Source organism: Cherax quadricarinatus, chromosome 7 (genome assembly GCF_038502225.1).
Source record: "Cherax quadricarinatus isolate ZL_2023a chromosome 7, ASM3850222v1, whole genome shotgun sequence".
In the NCBI taxonomy this organism is placed as follows: Eukaryota; Metazoa; Arthropoda; class Malacostraca; order Decapoda; family Parastacidae; genus Cherax; species Cherax quadricarinatus.
Genome location: NC_091298.1, coordinates 41,971,499 through 41,980,752, shown reverse-complemented (window position 1 = coordinate 41,980,752; position 9,254 = coordinate 41,971,499).

The following is a 9,254-nucleotide window of genomic DNA, read 5'->3' as shown; positions in this document are numbered from 1 at the left end:
AGGAAACCTGTCCAAAAAATTAAAATATGACAGGGAAGCCCGTTCAGCACAATAAAATATGACAGGGAAACCCTTCAAGAACAATAAAATATGAGATGGAAACACGTCCAGCGCAATGAAATATGACAGGGAAACCAGTCCAGAACAATGAAATATGACAGGGAAACCAGTCCAGAACAATGAAATATGACAGGGAAACCCGTCCAGAACAATGAAATATGAGAGGGAAACCGTCCAGAACAATGAAATATGAGAAGGAAACCCGTCCACAACAATGAAATATGACAGAGAAACCCGTCCAGAACAGTGATATTTGAGAAGGAAACCAGTCCAATAAACTGAAATATGACAAGGAAACCTGACCAGAAAAGTGAAATATGACAGGGGAAACAGGTCCAGAACAACAAAATATGAGAGGGAAACACGTCCAGCGCAATGAAATATGACAGGGAAACCCGTCCAAAACAATGAAATATGACAGGGAAACCCGTCCAGTAAAAATAAAATATGACAGGGAAACCCGTCCAGAACAATGAAATAAGACAGGGAAATCCGTCCAGAACAATGAAATATGACAGGGAAATCCGTCCAGAACAATGAAATACGACAGGAAAACCCGTCCAGAACAATGAAACATCAGAAGGAAACCGTCCAGAACATTGAAATATGACAAGGAAACACATCCAGAACAACGAAATATGACAGGTAAACCCGTCCAGAACAATGAAAAATGACAGGGAAACCCGTCCAGAACAATCAAATATGACAGGAAAACCCGTCTATAACAATGAAATATGACAGGGAAACCCGTTCATGACAATTAAATATGTAAAGGAAACCCGTCCAGAACAAAGAAATATGACAGGAAAACCCTTCTAGAACAATGAAATATAATTAGAAAACCCGTCCAGAACAATGAAATATGACAGGATAACCGTCCAGAACATTGAAATATGACAAGAAAATCCGTCAAGAACAATGAAAAATGAGAGGAAAACCCGTCCAGAGCAATTAAATATGACAGGGAAACACGACCAAAACAATGAAATATGAACGGGAAACCCGTCCATAACAATGAAATATGACAGGGAAACCAGTCTAGAACAATGAAATATGACAGGGAAACCCGTCCATAACAATGAAATATGACAGGGAAACCCGTCCAAAACAATGAAATATGACAGGGAAACCCGTCCAGTAACAATTAAATATGACAGGGAAACCCGTCCAGAAAAATGAAATATGACAGGGAAATCCGTCCAGAACAATGAAATTCGACAGGAAAACCCGTCCAGAACAATGAAATATCAGAAGGAATCCGTCCCGAAAAATGAAATATGACTGGTAAACCCGTCAGGAACAATGAAATATGAGAGGGAAACCCGTCCAGAACAATGAAATATGACAAGGAAACCCGTCCAAAACAACAAAATATGACAGGTAAACCCGTCTAGAACAATGAAAGATGACATGTAAACCCGACCAGAACAATCAAATATGACAGGGAAACTCGTCTAGAGCAATGAAATATGACAGGGAAACCCGTCCATAACAATGAAATATGAAAAGGAAACCCGCCCAGAACAATGAAAAATGAGAAGGAAACCCCACCAAAACAATGAAATATGACAGGGAAACCCGTCTAGAACAATGAAATATGACAGGGAAACCCGTCCAGAACAAAGAAATATGACATGAAAACCCGTCCAGAACAATGAAATATGAGAAGGAAACCCGTCCAGAACAATGAAATATCATAAGGAAACCTGTCGAGAACATTGAAATATGAGAGGGAAATCCGTCAAGAACAATGAAATATGACACGGAAACCCGTCCGTAGCAATGAAATATGACAGGGAAACCCTGTTCAGAAAAATGAAATATGAGAGGGAAACCCGTCTAGAACAATGAAATATGACAGGAAACCAGTCCATAACAATGAAATATGAGAAGGAAACCCGTCCAAAACAATGAAATATCAGAAGGAAACCCGTCCAGAACAATAAAATATGACAGGCAATCCAGTTCAGAACAATGAAATATGAGAGGAAAACACCGACTAGAACAAAGAAATATGACAGGGAAACCCGTACAGAAAACTGAAATATGACAGGAAAACCCGTCCAGAAGAATGATATATGACAGGGAAACCAGTCCAGAACAATGAAATATGACAGGGAAACCCGTACAGAACAATGAAATATGAGAGGGAAACCGTCCAGAACAATGAAATGTGAGAAGGAAACCCGTCAAGAATAATGAAATATGACAGGGAAATCCGTCCAGAAAAGTGACATATGAGACGGAAACCAGTACAGAAAACTGAAATATGACTAGGAAACCTGTCCAAAAAACTGAAATATGACAGGGAAACCCGTTCAGCCCAATAAAATATGACAGGGAAACCCGTCCAGAACAATAAAATATGAGAGGGAAACACGTCCAGCGTAATGAAATATGACAGGGAAACCCGTCCAGAACAATGAAATATGACAGGGAAACCAGTCCAGAACAGTGAAATATGACAGTGAAACCAGACCAGAACAATGAAATATGAGAGGGAAACCGTCCAGAACAATGAAATATGAGAAGGAAACCCGTCCACAACAATGAAATATGACAGAGAAACCCGTCCAGAACAGTGATATTTGAGAAGGAAACCAGTCCAATAAACTGAAATATGACAAGGAAACCTGACCAGAAAAGTGAAATATGACAGGTGAAACAGGTCCAGAACAATAAAATATGAGAGGGAAACACGTCCAGCGCAATGAAATATGACAGGGAAACCCGTCCAAAACAATGAAATATGACAGGGAAACCCGTCCAGTAAAAATAAAATATGACAGGGAAACCCGTCCAGAACAATGAAATAAGACAGGGAAATCCGTCCAGAACAATGAAATATGACAGGGAAATCCGTCCAGAACAATGAAATACGACAGGAAAACCCGTCCAGAACAATGAAACATCAGAAGGAAACCGTCCAGAACATTTAAATATGACAAGGAAACACATCCAGAACAACGAAATATGACAGGTAAACCCGTCCAGAACAATGAAATATGACAGGGAAATCCGTCAAGAACAATGAAATACGACAGGAAAACCTGTCCAGAACAATGAAACATCAGAAGGAAACCGTCCAGAACATTTAAATATGACAAGGAAACACATCCAGAACAACGAAATATGACAGGAAAACCCGTCCAGAACAATGAAACATCAGAAGGAAACCGTCCAGAACATTTAACTATGACAAGGAAACACATCCAGAACAACGAAATATGACAGGTAAACCCGTCCAGAACAATGAAAAATGACAGGGAAACCCGTCCAGAACAATCAAATATGACAGGAAAACCCGTCTATAACAATGAAATATGACAGGGAAACCCGTTCATGACAATGAAATATGTAAAGGAAACCCGTCCAGAACAAAGAAATATGACAGGAAAACCCTTCTAGAACAATGAAATATAATTAGAAAACCCGTCCAGAACAACGAAATATGACAGGATAACCGTCGAGAACATTGAAATATGACAAGGAAATCCGTCAAGAACAATGAAAAATGAAAGAACAAAACCCGTCCAGAGCAATGAAATATGACAGAAACCCGTCAGAACAATTAAATATGACAGAAACCCGTCCAGAACAATGAAATATGACAGGGAAACCAGTCTAGAACAATGAAATATGACAGAAACCCGTCCATAACAATGAAATATGACAGAAACCCGTCCAAAACAATGAAATATGACAGAAACCCGTCCAGTAACAATTAAATATGACAGAAACCCGTCAGAAAAATGAAATATGACAGGAAATCCGTCCAGAACAATGAAATTTGACAGGAAAACCCGTCCAGAACAATGAAATATCAGAAGAAACCGTCCCGAAAAATGAAAGAAATATGACACGGAAACCCGTCAAGAACAATGAAATATAGAGAAACCCGTCAGAACAATGAAATATGACAGAAACCCGTCCAAAACAACAAAATATGACAGGTAAACCCGTCTAGAACAATGAAAGATGACATGTAAACCCGACCAGAACAATCAAATATGACAGGGAAGCTCGTCTAGAGCAATGAAATATGACAGGGAAACCCGTCCATAACAATGAAATATGAAAAGGAAACCCGCCCAGAACAATGAAAAATGAGAAGGAAACCCCACCAAAACAATGAAATATGACAGGGAAACCCGTCTAGAACAATGAAATACGACAGGGAAACCCGTCCAGAGCAAAGAAATATGACATGAAAACCCGTCCAGAACAATGAAATATGAGAAGGAAACCCGTCCAGAACAATGAAATATCGTAAGGAAACCTGTCGAGAACATTGAAATGTGAGAGGGAAATCCGTCAAGAACAATGAAATATGACACGGAAACCCGTCCGTAGCAATGAAATATGACAGGGAAACCCGTCCAGAACAATTAAATATGAGAAGGAAACCCGACCAAAACAATGAAATGTGAACGGGAAATCCGTCCAGAAGAATGAAATATGAGAGGGAAACCCGTCCAGAACAATGAAATATAACAGGGAAACCCGTCCAGAACAATGAAATATGAAAAGGAAACCCGTCCAGAACAATGAAATATCATAGGGAAACCCGTCCAGAACAATCAAATATGACAGGGAAACCCGACTAGAACAATACAATATAACAGGGAAACCCGTCCAGAACAATCAAATATGACAGGGAAACTCGTCTAGAACAATGAAATATGACAGGAAAACCCGTCCATAACAATGAAATATGAAAAGGAAACCCGTCCAGAACAATTATATATGACAGGGAAACCTGTCCAGAAGAATGAAAAATGAGAAGGAAACCCCACCAAAACAATGAAATATGAGAGGGAAACCGGTCCAGAACAATGAAATATGACAGGGAAACCCGTCCAGAACATAGAAATATGACATGAAAACCCGTGCAGAACAGTGAAATATGAGAAGGAAACCCGTCCAGAACAATGAAATATCATAAGGAAACCCGTCCAGAACATTGAAATATGACAGGGAAATCCGTCAAGAACAATGAAATATGACACGGAAACCCGTCCATAGCAATGAAATATGACAGGGAAACCCGTCCAGAACAATGAAATATGAACGGGAAACCCGTCCAGAACAATGAAATATGAGAGGGAAACCAGGCCAGAACAATGAAATATGAGAGGGATACCAGTCCAGAACAATGAAATATGACAGGGAAACCCGTCCAGAACAATGAAATATCATAAGGAAACCCGTCCAGAACAATTAAATATGACAGGGAAACCCGACTAGAACAATAAAATGTGACAGGGAAACCCGTCCATAAAAATGAAAAATGAGAAGGAAACCCGTCCACAACAATTAAATATGACAGGGAAACCCGTTCAGAACAATAAAATACGAGAGGGAAACCCGTCCAGAACAATGAAATATGACAGGGAAACCCGTGCAGAACAATGAAATATGAGAAGGAAACCCGTCCAGAACAATTAAATATGACAGGGAAACCCGTCCAGAACAATGAAATATGAGAAGGAAACCCGTCCAGAACAATGAAATATGACAGGGAAACACGTCTAGAACTATGAAATATGACAGGGAAACCCGTCCAGAACAATGAAATATGAGAAGGAAACCCGTCGAGAACAATGAAATATGACAGGGAAACCCGTCCAGAACAATGAAATATGAGAAGGAAACCCGTCCAGAACAATGAAATATGAGAGGGAAACCCGTCCAGAACAATGAAATATGACAGGGAAACCCGTCCAGAACAATGAAATATGACAGGGAAACCTGTCCAGAACACTGAAATGTGACAGGGAAACCAGTCAAGAACAATGAAATATGACAGGGAAACCCGTCCAGAACAATGAAATATGAGAGGGAAATTCGTCCAGAACAATGAAATATGAGAAGGAAACTCGTCAAGAATAATAAAATATGACAGGAAAACCGTCCAGAACAATGAAATATGACAGGGAAACCCGTCAAGAACAATGAAATATGACAGGGAAACCCGAACAGAACAATGAAATATGTCAGGAAAACCAGTCCAGAACAATGAAATATGAAAAGGAAACCCCTCCAGAAAAATGAAATATGACAGGGAAACCCGTCCAGAACAATGAAATATGAGAGGGAAACCCGTCCAGAATAGTGAAATATGACAGGGAAACCCTTTAAGAACAATGAAATATGAGAGGGAAACCCGTCCAAAACAATGAAATATGAGAAGGAAACCCGTCCAGAACAATGAAATATGACAAAGAAACCCGTCCAGAACAATGAAATATGACAAGGAAACCCGTCCAGAACAATGAAATATGACAGGGAAACCCGTCCAGAACAAGGAAATATGAGAAGGAAACCCGTCCAGAACAAATAAATATGACAGGGAAACCCGTCCAGAATAATGAAATATGAGAAGGAAACCCGTCCAGAACAATGAAATGTGACTGGGAAACCCGTCCATAACAATGAAATATGACAGAGAAACTAGTCCAGAACAATGAAATATGAGAAGGAAACCAATCCAGAACAATGAAGTATAAGAGGGAAACCCGTCCAGAAGAATGAAATATGACAGGGAAACCCGTCCAGAACAATGAAATATGACAGGGAAACCCGTCCAGAACAATGAAATATGAGAAGGAAACCCGTCCAGAACAATGAAATATGAAAAGAAAACCCGTCCAGAACAATGAAATATGACAGTGAAACCCGTCCAGAACAATGAAATATGACAGGGAAACCCGTCCATAACAATGAAATATGATATAGAAACCCGTCCAGAACAATGAAATATGACAGGGAAACCCGTCCAGAACAATGAAATATGACAGGGAAACCCGTCCAGAACAATGAAATATGACAGGGAAATCCGTCCAGAACAATGAAATATGACAGGGAAACCCGTCCAGAACAATGAAATATGAGAGGGAAACCCGTCCAGAACAATGAAATATGACAGGGAAACCCGTCCAGAACAATGAAATATGACAGGGAAACCCGTCCAGAACAATGAAATATGACAGGGAAACCCGTCCAGAACAATGAAATATGACAGGGAAACCCGTCCAGAACAATGAAATATGACAGGGAAACCCGTCCAGAACAATGAAATATGACAGAGAAACCCGTCCAGAACAATGAAATATGACAGAGAAACCCATCCAGAACAATGAAATATGACAGAGAAACCCATCCAGAACAATGAAATATGAGAAGGAAACCCATTCAAAACAATGAAATATGACAGGGAAACCCGTCCAGAACAATGAAATATGACAGGGAAACCCGTCCAGAACAATGAAATATGACATGGAAACCCGTCCAGAACAATGAAATATGACAGGGAAACCCGTCCAGAACAATGAAATATGACAAGGAAACCCGTCCAGAACAATGAAATATGACAGGGAAATCCGTCAAGAACAATGAAAAATGAGAGGCAAACCCGTCCAGAGCAATGAAATATGACAGGGAAACCCGTCCAGAACAATTAAATATGACAGGGAAACCCGTCCAGAACAATGAAATATGACAAGGAAACCCGTCCAGAACAATGAAATATGACAGGGAAACCCGTCCAGAACAATGAAATATGACAGGGAAACCCGTCCAAAACAATGAAATATGACAGGGAAACCCGTCCAGTAACAATTAAATATGACAGGGAAACCCGTCCAGAAAAATGAAATATGACAGGGAAATCCGTCCAGAACAATGAAATATGTCAGGGAAACCCGTCCAGAACAATGAAATATGACAGGGAAACCCGTCCAGAACAATGAAATATGACAGGGAAACCCGTCCAGAACAATGAAATATGAGAGGGAAACCCGTCCAGAACAATGAAATATGACAGGGAAACCCGTCCAGAACAATGAAATATGAGAAGGAAACCCGTCCAGAACAATGAAATATGACAGGGAAACCCGTCCAGAACAATGAAATATGACAGGGAAACCCGTCCAGAACAATGAAATATGACAGGAAAACCCGTCCAGAACAATGAAATATGACAAGGAAACCCGTCCAGAACAATGAAATATGACAGAGAAACCCGTCCAGAACAATGAAATATGAGAGGGAAACCCGTCAAGAACAATGAAATATGACAGGGAAACCCGTCCAGAACAATGAAATATGACAGGGAAACCCGTCCAGAACAATGAAATATGAGAAGGAAACCCGTCCAGAACAATGAAATATGACAGAGAAACGTGTCCAGAACAATGAAATATGAGAAGCAAACCCGTCCAGAACAATGAAATATGACACCGGAAACCCGTCCAGAACAATGAAATATGAAAAGGAAACCCGTGCAGAACAATGAAATATGACAGGGAAACCCGTCCAGAACAATTAAATATGACAGGGAAACCCGTCCAGAACAATGAAATATGAGAGGGAAACCCGTCCAGAACAATGAAATATGACAGGGAAACCCGTCCAGAACAATGAAATATGACAGGGAAACCCGTCCAGAACAATGAAATATGACAGGGAAACCCGTCCAGAACAATGAAATATGACAGGAAAACCCGTCCAGAACAATGAAATATCAGAAGGAAACCCGTCCAGAACAAGGAAATATAAGAAGGAAACACGTCCAGAACAACGAAATATGACTGGAAACCCGTCCAGAACAATGAAATATGACAGGGAAACCCGTCCAGAACAATGAAATATGACAGGGAAACCCGTCCAGAACAATGAAATATGACAGGGAAACCCGTCCAGAACAATGAAATATCAGAAGGAAACCCGTCCAGAACAAAGAAATATGACAGGAAAACCCTTCTAGAACAATGAAATATAATTAGAAAACCCGTCCAGAACAACGAAATATGACAGGATAACCGTCGAGAACATTGAAATATGACAAGGAAATCCGTCAAGAACAATGAAAAATGAGAGGCAAACCCGTCCAGAGCAATGAAATATGACAGGGAAACCCGTCCAGAACAATTAAATATGGGAAGCAAACCCGACCAAAACAATGAAATATGAACGGGAAACCCTACAGAACAATGAAATATGACAGTTAAACCCGTCCAGAACAATGAAATATGACAGGGAAACCAGTGTAGAACAATGAAATATGACAGGGAAACCCGTCCATAACAATGAAATATGACAGGGAAACCCGTCCAAAACAATGAAATATGACAGGGAAACCCGTCCAGTAACAATTAAATATGACAGGGAAACCCGTCCAGAAAAATGAAATA